Source organism: Benincasa hispida, chromosome 2, assembly GCF_009727055.1.
Source record: "Benincasa hispida cultivar B227 chromosome 2, ASM972705v1, whole genome shotgun sequence".
Lineage (NCBI taxonomy): Eukaryota > Viridiplantae > Streptophyta > Magnoliopsida > Cucurbitales > Cucurbitaceae > Benincasa > Benincasa hispida.
In genome coordinates, this window is record NC_052350.1 from 59,720,622 (window position 1) to 59,735,072 (window position 14,451).

Sequence of the window (14,451 nt, forward strand, 5' to 3'; positions counted from 1 at the left end):
CAACCTAGGTGTACCCAAGTATTTTTCTTAATTAAAAGCATGAATACAAAATATATATCGACTTTGTTTCTTCCTAATAAAGGAAAAAATGGGCTACACCCATCTTTTTTGCATCCCAAGTTGCACTCAACGAAAAACTATCATGTGGCAATTTTATTTTAACTTTTTTTTTTTTTTTTGTGTGGTAAAGAGAAGGGGAACACATGAGTTAGATGCATCTTAGGCTACACCTAATCATTGCTCCCTAATAAATGACTTTGCTTCCTACCTATATCCCATGTGTCACAATCTCATTGGCTATTATACTCCAACGTCTTTGAATTTTTGCAATAAATCATTTCAAACTCCTTATGGGGGTGTTTGGCTCACTAATATGAGTTAAGTTGGTATAAATACCAACTCAATGTTTGGTCCACCAACTTTATGAATGAATCTAATTCTCAGTGGAAGCACGTGAAAGCGTGTATTTTCAAAATTTGTTTTGGAAATCGTGAAGACAGAAAAACATACAAGACATAATAAACATTAAAGTGCATAAGCATGCTTTCACAGAGATGAGAAGATATTAAAAGAACCAACCCTTAAAGACCGTCTTCAAGCAAATCTTCTCTGCAACTTATGAATGGCCACAAACCGTGTAAATCTCATTCGAACTTGAAGCTCCTTACAAGAACACAATCAATCAACCAAGACGCCACCACCAAATCTTCCTTGTTATTCTTAGGACAAGGAACATGATGATGGGATCCTTCTTGTTTTGAAAGATTAAAGAGAAGAGTGTAGAGAGATTTTATCCTTTTTTTTGTTCTTTGTAAAGGAACATGTGAATGCTCTAAGAGGAAACGTGGATCGTCCCAATTTTTGGTTTTTTTATAGAAACGAAAAATACAAAATATGACTATGCAATAAACACAAAATTACAACAAGCATTCATAGAAAATAAAAGGAAGTATTAGGTTTAAGAAACCTCTTACCTTTGAAGATCTAATCTTCTTCACGAAAAATCATTTCTCTAAATTGCCACGAACAAAATAATCTCCAATGGACACCACCAATTTTGGAGCCTTCTGTATTCTCTAGTGGGATGAGAATCTCTAAGGCGTTAAGTGGACTCTTAGTTTTGGAAGAGAGAGAATAATTGAGAGGGGAAGAAAGACCTATGGGTTCTCCTTGGTCTTTTTAAAATTACAGAGAGCAACATCTGTAAAAACCCAAGAAGAGAGAAAGTAAAAAACTCCTATGCATTATCCCACATACACACGAATAGAGAGAAAAAGAGGGAGGGTGTTACAACTCCCTCCCAAAAATATTTTAAAAATAAATTAAAATAATTTATTTTAATAAAACATTTAATATATCTTTATATGATAACCAACCTTATCATACAATATATATTAAACTATAGATTATATCAAATATAACATATAACCTATAGTTTAATATTGTGCCAAATACAATATAACCTATAGTTTTCATTCTCTTATCAATGCATGGTATTTAATATAAATCTCATTTATATTAAAATTAATTATATGAATCTAATCCACATAATTAATAATTGAATCACATTCAAATATTTATTTTCTTTCAAATAAACTTTATATTATAATGTATCAAATACATTATATTAATTATATCATATATAATTAAGTTAAATTAATTGTATCACATATAATTAATTCCCTCATTTAATTTAAATAATTCAAATTAATTCAAAATCAATTCTCATTAAATCCCTATTGAGCTACAGAAGATACCTCATGGATCTGTAGATTGAAGCTTCAATAGTACTTGAATAATTAATTAAACTCCTTTAATTAAATTATTTAACATCCATTAATTGTCAGACACTCCACTAAAGACTGATAGATGCACTCTTCGCACTACAAATATATTTATGTGTTCATTGGATATAACCGGTCAATAATGCAATGACCTTTCACAAATCTCTTGTAAGTACAACTAGGCCAAAATTACCGTTCTGAGCATGTAGTTACATCTAACTCCTTAAGTCTACTAATCACTCTAATGAACAATAAGTCATAGTCCAACTATGACTAAACCCTTATCTAGCCAAGAGAGGGTGGCGCCACATTGTTCAAGCACCAGAATCAACCCTTAAGGTAGCAATTTATCTACTAACCTTGACATTGGGAATGAGTGAATTTCGTCTTGTGTAGCTGTGTTCCTAGCTCCCTAACCAGACGAATCCCTATAATGGTAGGCTTATTGAGTCGACGATCTGGCCACTTTCACCCATACAAATCAAATGACCGCCTTTATAGGCAGGAGTTCATAACTCAGTCAAGATTCAGGTCATGTCACTTATGGTCATTCTGGTGAAATGTAAGTCTTTATTATGAACGACGTTATATAACGAGACTAGTCATTTCGTGGTTCGGTCTTATACAAACTTCTTTGTATAGAAGACCTCCGTTCACATGTCTCTACATGATTGATTAGGATCAGATTATTTGTAGCACTTTACAACAATTGTAACATCTACAAAGCAGATCATATTTATAGTGTCACAAGGATAAAGTACTCAGCTTTATCCATCCACTACAGACCATTTGGTTCTAAAATTATAGAAATCTGGCGTCCCATATTCCCTTATAGGGATGTTCTGGTCGGCAGCAAGAAAAACAGAATTTTGCACTGGTAAATCTCCCCTCTGGTTTCCAGCAGATGCCACATTCTCATCAGCCATACTTCCTTACCAATTAATTTAACCTTGATGAACTGTACGCGAAGAATACACTTGATCTCTAGGTCCGCTACGAATTACCAGATCACTCTAGCACTCATAAGCCGTCAGACTGCTCTCCGCGTTGAACAGTCAGTACAAAGAGATCTGTCCTGCACATAACATGAAAATATTCAAACAATAAGCCGTTAACCAAGTCCCCGACAACGACACCATAAACTTGTAACGCAGTTTTTTATAGATATGATTGATGATGTTCTATGCTGGAAATGATGCGATACTACCGTTAGATATGCATTAATGATGGGTGTTCACGTAGTATGTCATGCATTGTCACAAGTTTCCTTACGATAGAACCAAGTGTAATTCCATCGCAAGTTTCTCGATGTGATCCGAGGTCGAACATGGGGACTGATTTAGGTTATTGTGGTATGTTCATGATATATGCGACCAGGTTTTCAATCTTTAAAAATGTGTTTGTACAGGTATATAAATTGCGATAAAATAAAGTAAAGCAGTAAAGATGCGAAAATAAAATGAAATACAATAAACCTAAGCTAGATGTTACAAGGTACAAGTTTCATGTTACAAGATGCTGGGGTCAAGGCTAGCTGGGAAAGTTGTGCAAAGACGTGGAATGCTGCGGCAAGTCTTATGAACAGAATAGAAAAAGAAAGACAAATAATATAAACAACGCAAGTTCTCAGTTGCGTTGAAGCTCCAAATGTTGTTCCGCTCTTCTCTTAGCGTACACCTTTCAGTGATCGGTTGCGCTTCCACATGTCTTTGGTGAAACGAAGACTAACGTAATCGACGCAAGGTTGCTTCCATGTCTGAAAGTACTACTCTCTTTAGTTAACGCATTCTTTTGACCTTTTCTCGATAGATCAGAATGACATCTTCACTTTTGCTCTCACAGGTGAAGATGCCGTCTAGCATGCCTTAGCTAAACGCATTTTATATCTTTAACACAGATTAAGTACTTGGTTAATTCATATTGCTTATCAGGGAATTAAGAAGACATCATGAAGAAAGTGATTGACGGGTGAACAGAAATAGACATAAAATGATAAATGAAAGCTATCAAAATATTTAATATCTCTATTAAGCGTTTGATACATGGTGCATGATTGAAAAGATAAAGGAAACATGAAATACAACGATGAAAGAGATATAACAGATACAAACAAGTGCCAAGATTCGATGGAGATCTGCTTGCCGGATAGGATGAATTTGATGGTAGGAAGAGCTTCCCTCTCAGGCTTGCTCCACCGGTAGCAGGGATCTTTGCACAGAGCTTTCAATCGGGTGTTTGGTAGATTAGATCTGAGATTCACCTCTCGGCCTTATCTCGTCTTCTTCCCGTCAATTCTGCACAACTGTTAGTTGTACACATGTCTCAATCCTCCGCTTTTGCATTGCTCAACTGCATCTTTCGATCATGGATTCGCATGCAGTGTTGTTTTTATTACCGCATGCGGTTGAAACACAACTCTAGATCAACTATCGCATTGCGGTAATCGTCTCTTCATTGTTGATTGATGGGCGCAATGTGACAGAGATGCGTTGATCAGTTTCTCGTGAGCCTTGAGCGCAAACGGTGACTTGGTCTCCTGCAAAACAGAGTAAAATTCAGCTCGTCTTCCATCTTTATGATGTTAGTGGGTGTAATTGCAAACATTCATAATTATTGTAATACTAGGCTAATTTTCATACAATCGGTGCATATTTACTAACTTTTGGCCGCAATATCTAAATAAGGTGGCATAAACAACTTGTATTTCTACAAGTTATCAGTTATCACTTAAACATGATCTACCTGTATGTCTCTACATACATGTTTAAGCTACAGATGATAATTTTGGATGTTAGTTTATTGGTTTGTGGGTTTAATGCTACTAAATGTCAAATAAAACATCTCATATTTTATTAAATAAACGAATTGTTTGTATATTACAATTACAAACTACAGAACCCAACAAGATTTAGGGTATCAACCCAACACTTTGTTATTATGTAACTTTTTTTTTTACAGAATCCCATAGAAATTATTCAAAAAATGAGAAGTGATTAATGGAGAGGGAGTTATAACTCCCTTCCATTATGCATAGAATAACTCACATTCTAATTTTTATATTATTTAATGATATATTAAATCTAATTTAATATAAGTCTGTTTTCAAATATAGAAAAATACATCAAAATATTTACAAAATTTAGCAAAATTTTAAAACTATCAATGATAGACGTTGATAGACACTGATAGACTTCTATCAGTGGCTATCAATGACATAGATAAACACTGATAGAAGTCATTAGCGTCTATCAGCGATAGTTCTAAAATTTTATTATATCTTGTAAATATTTTCAACATTTTTACAAATTTCAATAATTTCTCTTTAATATATAATTGAATAATAATATTAATTGATTGATTAATAATGAAATGTTATATATTTAATTTAATTTGAATCATATTCAAATAATATCTTCTTAAATAACCTATGATTTTAATATGAATCTCATTCATATTAATTTTAACTTATAATAATTATATAAATCTCGTTTGAATCTCATTCAAATATATTGTTCTCATATTATAAAGTATAATTTTGAATCTAATTTAAAATTAACTTCCTATTATAATGTGTGTATATATATATATATATATTATAATTTTAATCTTATTTAAATATTTATGTCTCTCATATATATAGTATTAATTATAAATCATATTTATAATGAATTATAATGTATCAATATACATTATACTTTATATTAATCACATTAATATAAACCACACTTCTATATCCTTTAAATAATTTGAACAATTCAAATTATTCCAAAACCATTTATTCCTTGTTTTTCGGAGTGTACATGGGCGGGGTAGGGTTGGGTTTATTGGGTTTTATGTCCTAAAACTCGTGGTTTGTAAACTATAAACTTATTCTATTATCAATAAAGATGTTATTGAGGTTTAATTAAAAAAAAATAATTGTTGTTGAATGTATGAATTACTCATTTCATTTTAGAAAGAACATAAATTCAATAAACTAAGATCCATGGTTATTACATGAGTACTTGGACTTTATGTGGAAACATAAAAGTGGATTAAGGTTGAGTAGATTGTCAAAACAGTCTATAGTATATGGATAAAACTCAGTACCTTATTCTGGGAACATTATCGGATGCGACCTACTTTGTATTTAGTACAAATGATGTAATCCTAAATCGTTCATGTGGAGACATGCAAGTGAAGGCGTCCTGTACAAAGAGTTTGTATAAGAACCAGACTAAGAAATAAATCACTCTTACTTTTTAATATTGTTTACTGTTTAAGACTGACTATTTCAAAGCAATAACTTAGGTAACTTGACCTTAATCCTGAGCTAACTATGAACTCTTATTTATTCGGGATTATCCTTAAATTTGCATGGGTGGGGGAGTACTCAACAGCGCCGGCTCAATAAGCCCCCGATTTTAGGGGTAAAAACGGGTAGATAGCCAGGGACATAGGGTGCAAGACGAAATTCACTCCTACCAACTTTTAGGGGTAATAGAGAGGTTGTTTCCTTAATTGCTGACTCCGGATCCTGAATAAGAGGCTCCACCCTCTCATTGGACCGAGAGGGACTCGGTTTGGTGATTGGATCACAAACCAATGGTTCATTAGAGGATCAGTGAGACTTAAGGAGCAAGATGTGATCTTGGGGGTAAAACAACTTTTGACCCAGTCGTGATTATGAACAATCTGTGAAAGGTTGACTTATTGATCATGGTTAAATCAAGTAGACAAAAATATATCTACAGTGAAGAGAGTGCAGTTACTAGACTTTAGTGGAGTGACTTGGTAGTTAACAAATGGTGATTAATTCGATTTAAAGAGTTTAACCAATTAATCTTAGATCGTTGGAGCTCATGATCTGTAGGTATATTAAGTCCTCTTTCGTACACCTCAACCCCCTCTAGGTATGTATCACATTCATACATACAGGCCCTAGTACATCTCTTTCACGCACTAGTGCCCTTAGACTTGCATCACTTTCATGCACTCAAATAAATCAAATATTAGAAAGGAAAAGAGATCACATCCAAGATCATATTACATGTAACATTTACCTATTCACAAGTCCTATAAAATCTTGTAAATAATATCATGCAAACCAGTCTAGACAAACATGTATAATCTTTAAAAAAATGAATTGACCCAAGTACATCTCTTTCATGCACTAGACTCTTTAAAATATCCACATAATGGGTCATTCATAATTTCATGGTAAATCACACGATATACATTCATAGATCCAAAAATAAATTTCATGAAAACATGTACATCAACATATAACTAATTTTCGTCTAGCACTATGGAATTTCAGTAGTAGTGTTACTTATCTCATAATTTAAGCCCAAACTCAATCGTTCTCTTAATATACCTCGTAAAATTTCTAAATCATGCTCATACGTATAATATGCTTCAGACATATTATCACATACTCATATATTCTTTCTAAACAGTTCATTTAATCTCAGAACCAACAAAATTATCCTTAATCTTATCGTCTGACACAAGTAATAAGATTACTTACCTTAAATTCAAGTCTAAATATGTTCAAGCAGGCTTGTCTCCTCTTAGCCCAAATAAATCTTGAATCAAACCCTAAAATTTATAAACCAAATTTATTCTAACTTTCGACAAAATCCCAAACACTCATTTAAGTGATGACAACACCATGTTACTTATCGGTTTGATCCAAAACCACTTCGAACTTCGATCAAATAATCCAATCTAAATAGGGGTCACAACCAGAAATTAATAAATAAACCTTCAACAATTAATCTTAATCCAAAAGGGGACAAAGTCTTAAGACTCACCAAAATCTTATTGAAACCACTTCCAAATCCTCTGAACGGCACACTTTTAACTTCCAAACTTTCCCTAAAACTCGAATTTAAAGTCCAAACAAATGCGCATCAATAAATTGAAGCAAAACATCATTGGCCAATAAATCTAACTAAAATAATAAAATCTTACCCCAAATCAAAATTTGGCGAAGCTCACGACAACTCTTGACAACAATAGAGGATTGGTAACACCAGATTAGCAAACGGACGACCGATTGAGCTGGGCAACGTTCAGACGCATGAAGGAGAGAGAAAGCAACGGGCAGAGACAGTGAGACGAAATTCGGGGAGAGAAAAACGAACACAGGCCGACGGCGAACTTCAACAGTGCTGATGAGGGCATGCGAACGGCGGCGCCAGCTTCAACGGAGACAGGTCGCGGTGGCTGGCTTCTACTAGGGGAAGGAGAGGGACGCGAGCTGCCGGATGCGAGGAAGAAAGAAGAAAAATCGGGGGAGAAGGGATTCTAAAATAAATAAATAAAATAAAATTTTATTTTATCTTATTCTAAACTATTTTATTTTATTCTTTTCTTCCATACAAATATATAAACATGACTATATCTATTTCTAAAACTCTTCCCTTTTTCTCTTCAAACACCAATCAAATTAAATTTTCTAAATTTAAATTAAATTCTCGACATTAACTAAAAATTAACTTACTCAAAATTAAATTAATTGCGACATAAGTCCAAATCTTCCCTTTAAACAAAACTGAATTTTGAAAATAACAAAATTATCCTTGAATTTTGCCGAAAAACATAATTCAAATTATGAAAAGCTTGGGATGTTACATTAATGATTCTGTTTGCTTCCGCTCATTGATCGTCAACACCATCAATTGGTATCAAAGCATGATTTAAGTACTCAATTTACGTTAATTTAAGTATGATGAGTGTTTTTCATAAGTTGTAAAAGTGGGTGCTGATATAGATAATTTTAATTTTGGCATTAGATTCCTCTTCAATTAAATGATAATTGTTGTAATTGGCTCTTTGTTTATGAGCCTTAATGTGTGATTAAGTGTTTGTAAATTTGTTAGAGTCAGTAGAGTTGCAATTAGGTTGTAATTGAAGAAGATTTGAAGCAAGCTCAGCAGCTTGTAGCAGAAGAAGCCTCTGCCTCGCAGCACTGTTCTTAGCCCTTAGAGCGTTGCAATGCTATTATTCACAAATTAATCAAACTTTAAAGATATATATATTATATATTATTGGACCGGTACGGAAACCCTAGAGGGGTAAATAGGGTTTGATTAAAATTTTCCTAAATATGCTCAATTTAAACCAATTAGATAATTTTTAAATTGAGTTTTTTTTTTTTAAAAAAACCCTAATTGATACCAAATAACAATATTAATAAAAAAAAGTGATAATCTGTTTAATCCATATCAACCAACAAGAGCAAGCAATTAAAATTAAATGCAAAAATAACTAGGAAAGAGTTAGATAAGAAGATACCGTGATTTTTATAGTGGTTTGGTCAAACATGACCTACATCCACTTTTCCAAATGCCTCTTGAGATTTCAATTAAAAAATCTACTTTGACTCTTTCCACGAATGAGAGCCAAACCGCTACATTGCTCAGGTTCAAGAGAAAACCCAATCTTTTCCACGGGTTAGAATCCAACCGTTACAATACTTTTGAAGCTTTAAATCATGTAATAAAAACTCTCTAAAAATAGTGGATATACAAGTTTGAGCTGACACATTTTAATCCTCATAATACAATAGAAATTTCTCTAAAGAATTAGCTGAAAAGAAAGAAAATTGAAAGCTTGTAAAAAGAGTAACAATAATGGTTTTTTTTTTTTTACTAATTTTGAGGATTGTAAAATGTGAAAAGTTGATTTTTTTTTTTTTTTTTTAAATGTTTATGTAGCACATGCTTTACTTAAAAGTTTAGACTTGTGCTAATCTATATGAATGCTTATGCCTTAATCGTTGTAAACAAACAAAGAGAGGGTCAAATGATTTAAACAAAAGTAGTTTTTTTTTTTTTTTTTTTTGGGAAGATGAAGTATAAAAAAAGAAGGAAATGAGGTAAAAGGTGGATTTTAATTTGGGCCATTGGATTGTTAAAAAAAGTTAAATTGAATGGTGAAAATTTAAACTCGGCCGTTAGACACAAATAAAAATACATACATACATATATATATATATACCCAACAAAAAAACAAGATCCCACTATTTGTCAAAAACTAACCGTTAGACACAAACATAAAATAGTATTAAATTCATTTTTTTAAACAATCCAAAAATAAAAAACCCACCCTGTGTCACTCCTACATTTCTTCAAGTGACACTCTCTAATTGGTCCAATTTCATTATTAATTCGTCACGTCACCGTCTCAGTTATTTTCCATTACTCTTCTTTTTGCTATATCTTTTCATCCGAACTCCGATTTGGGTGATTTAAGATGCGTCAGAATTGTTATTCCGAGCCCTACACTATGAACTATTCAAAATAATAAAATTATTAGTAAATAAAATCAGGTTTGTTATCATCAAAACATCAATCAATCAATTAATTAAAATTAATTAATTTGAGATTACAGGTAAAAAGGACAATAATCTCCCATTTTTTATGATGACAAACCATAGAAGAAAAATAACTTGAAATGAACATAAGCATAGCAACACATGTGATTAACAAGTAATTTCAATATCAAATATACATATCACTTCAAAGATCATGCTTCAAATTCATTCAAAAGACTTAACTTCTTTCATTTAACTAATTCTCCCTCTAAACAATACATTCAATAGAAACAATCATTCAACACAATGGTAACATATTTTTCTTGTACTTCTCTCCCTTTGGAATCATAAAAAAGAACAATAAACACATAAATGCCTCCCCTAAAAACAAGGACACATACAAAGTTTCCAAATTCTCCCCTAATCTATATACATTATATAATAATTTCAAGTAAGATAGGAAATCAAGATGCATCACAACAAATGATACTAAACTCAAGCCTATTTTTGCAAAAACTTTCTTCATTCAAATGCTGTGGTAAAAATATCTGCTAATTGATTATTAGAGATTACAAATTCAAGAGTAATATTACCATTTTGCACATGCTCTCTAATAAAGTGATGCCCAATATCAATATGCTTAGTCCTAGAATGATGTATAGGATTTTTGGTCAAATTAATAGCACTAGTATTATCACAAAATATGAGCGCACTATCAAACTTTAATCCAAAATCACAAAGAGTTTGTTTCATCCAAAGAATTTGTGCAAACAACTAACAACTGCAATATATTCCGCTTCGGTAGTGGACAAAACAACTGAATTTTGCTTTTTACTAAACCAAGATACTAAAGAACTACCAAGAAATTGGCAAGTCCCATTAGTACTCTCACAGTCAAGTAAACTACTGTCAAAATCCGCATCGGAATATCCAACTAAATGAAATTCGACATTTTTAGGATACTATAAGCCTACATCAATAGTTCCAAGAAAATATTTAAATATTTTTTTAACGGCATGCAAATGTGATTCCTTAGGATAAGATTGAAATATAGCACATAGGCATACATTAAACATGATATCGGGTCTACTAGCGATCAGATAAACTAAAGATCCGATCATACCTCGATAAGTTTTTATGTCTACACATTTTCCTTTTTCATTTTTGTCAAGCTTCTTGAGAAAATCCCTTGTGTATTTTTATTGGCTTATGAAGATACCATTTCTTGAGTTGTTTGATTTGGAGTCCAAGGAAGAAACTAAGTTCTCCCATCATACTCATCTCAAACTCACTATGCATACACTTAGAAAATTCTTCATACAAAGATGGATTAGTAGAACCAAATATAATATCATCTACATATATTTGCACTAAAAGCACATCATTATCCTTAACCTTAATAAAGAGAGTAGTATTTCCTATTTTAAAGTCATTCTTACATAAAAAGTTGTTAAGCCTATCATACCAAGCTCTTGAGGCTTGTTTTAAGCCATAAAGAGTATTTTTTCAACTTATAAATATGATTAGGCAGATCAAAACTTTCAAAACCCCGAGGTTGTTCTACATAAACTTCCTCCACAATATAATCATTTAAAATGACACTCTTCACATCCACTTGATACAAAATGAAATTCTTATAAGAGGCAAAAGCAAGAAACATTCTAATAGCTTCTGATCTAGCAAACGGTGCAAAAGTTTCTCCATAATCTATACATTCTTCTTGACAATAACCTTGAGCTACAAGTCTAGCTTTATTTCTAATGATATTTCCATCTTCATCCATTTTATTTATAAATACCCATTTAGTTCCAATTATAGATGCATTAGAAGGCCTAAAGACTAATTCCCAATCTTTGTTCGTTTTAAATTGATTTAATTCTTCTTGCATAGCTAAAATCTAAACCTCATCACATTCGGCATCTTTAGAACTTTTAGGTTCAATTTGAGAAAAAAAAGCAAGATTACTAAATAAATTAAGAGAAGAATGAGTTTTCACACCTTGTTCGGATCACCAAGAATCAAATCCTTGTGATAGGATGAAGCATATCTCCACTCTTTAGGCATGGATGAAGAATCATCTTCCTTCTTTTCATTGATGCTCACTTCTTCCACACTTGAGACAATTGCTTTGCCCTTTTCACTAACAAGTAAATCTCCAAAAAAAAATTCTAAATAAATAGACTCATTAGGAAAATTATTTGGATTCAGGAAGCAAACAAAAGCAAAACAGGATCATAAGCATTCTAATTCATTAATTTTGACTCCAAACACTAACCTTTGAAGATACCCTTGAATCACGAATTTCAGCTGCAATTCTCCCTTCCTATAGATGTGAACCACCATAAAGTCTTCTCCACTATCATCTTGGTGCCTTAGATTGAGTTGTGGGACTCAAAATAAGCTTGAATTAGGGAACAAAGAAGAGGAGGCAATGGTTTTTAAGCTAAAAACCTACTTTTGAACTCTTGAAACTTCCAGCTGAAAAACCTCTGATGCATTGTTCGGATCGAGAATCAATGTCGCTAATTCGACTCCAAACCGAAACAAAAGAAAATTTATAAATACCGAACTACTTCTATTACTATTAAAACGTAGCAACAGTGGCAAGTTCGAGTCGATCCGCAGAGAAGCGCGATTGGTTTCATTAAGTTAATTTTCTAACTAGAGCAATAAATAGGGGATTTTGATGTGGAAGAGATAACATGCGTGAAATTAAAATAAAATGAGTAAATGTAATCTAGAATAGAAGTCTATCTAATTTCTAGAGCAAGCGAGAGTTCCTATGCAATTTCTTTCATTAGGCATCAATTAATTATACGAAATTTGTCAACCCCTCAACCTATTAGAAAATCTAATAGTCCAATTAGCCAATTTTGATAAAAATCTAAATCAGCCCTAATTCAGTTTAAAACTTTTCCTTCTTAGCGACATACAAATTAAAACTGAAAAGCATAAAGAAAGGGTTCAATTGTTGAGACATACTACAAGCCGGAAAGCCATATCTTATAGCATGATTTATCTGGGAAGGATTATATTAGGGCATACATGCATTTGGTCAGAAAAAGTCTAGGCTTCACACATGCGATCCTAATACGTTCAACTTAATCAATCAATATTGCACAGGCTATGACGATTTTGCAAACAAGAATTTTCAACAGATAAATTTATCAGAAGAATTCATCAAAACTCTATTAATATTGAAACGAATCCATCCAAAGAATTCACAAGAGTACAGTTAAATTAATTAGAAAACCTCCACGAATTAACATAAGGCTCTTGCTTAAAGAAATTAGATAGAGATTACCTCTCAATTCATAGACAAATCAAGAACGAATCTCCAATCCATCAATTACAACCCTAAATAAAAAGCAAAACTAACCTAAGGATACTAAAAATTGAAGGGAATAGAAGAAGAATGAAGATTAACTTCGGCCTCCATTGATTTGGCCTTTAAAATTCGGCATATCACGACCTAGGGCCGAGAAGAGGAATATATAGTGATCAACGCAGCATTGCAACGCTTGGAATTGTAAGAGTGTAATAACATGCAGCGAAAGTAACAAGGATTAATAAGCATTCAAATTCACTAATTTTGATAGAAACTAAAGCATGTTCATCTAAATAAGAGAGTTTTAGATAATACCTTTGTAGAACTCTTCAAGATCTCGATCAATCAGCAGTAGTCTTCTCCAAAGATCACCGTGAACCACCTCAAAATCTTCCACACTATCCTCTTGGAACTTTAGATCGAGTTGTGGGACTTAAGAACAGCTTGAAGCAATGTAAAACGCAAGGAGAAGCTCACAACAACACTCACTTTTGAAGAACTCCTCTTTAGCCTAAATTTTCTCTCAAATTTCAGTAGAATGCATGTCTCCAAATCACTCAATTCTTCTTTATTTATTGCAGGTGAACATGAAAAGAAGAAATGTGTATGGCTTGTAGCTCATGCTTGGAGTTAATGAAGAAGAGGAAGTGGGTTTTGTGTGAGCATGAAGAAGATGATAATGGAAAACCATGAAAATCCATTTTGTGCATGTTTTTCCAATTTTCCAATTTATCTCAAAATCAAAATTTTAATTTTAAAAACCATTTTGATTTTAAAACTGAAAAATTAATTTCATAAATTTATTTAAATAATACTAATTAATTTAATATCAAATACTAAATTATTTTTTGCACAAATCCATCTTCATATATTTAAATCATATTTAAATATATATACTTCTATTCCGTTGAATTTTAATTTGAACGTTTCAAATTAATTTCTCAAGCTACTCTAAAGCTTAACCATTTACGAGCTAGTAGGGGGACCTCACAGACCTACATATCATGAGCTCCAACGATTCGAGATTAATCGACTAA

At 32.4% G+C, this 14,451-nt stretch overlaps 1 long non-coding RNA gene across 2 annotated transcripts; it reads right to left on the reverse strand.

Moving 5' to 3' along the window:
* Nucleotides 1–5,929: 5,929 nt before the first annotated feature.
* LOC120071545 lies at nt 5,930–7,924 on the reverse strand. Of its 2 annotated transcripts, XR_005480284.1 has the most exons (3): nt 7,740–7,924; nt 7,294–7,643; nt 5,930–5,971 (listed from the first exon to the last, which is right to left on the reverse strand). It is a non-coding gene; the product is annotated as an uncharacterized LOC120071545 (long non-coding RNA). The 2 variants fall into 2 exon arrangements; XR_005480283.1 differs by lacking the exon at nt 5,930–5,971 and having other exon boundaries at nt 6,924–7,643.
* Nucleotides 7,925–14,451: the final 6,527 nt, after the last annotated feature.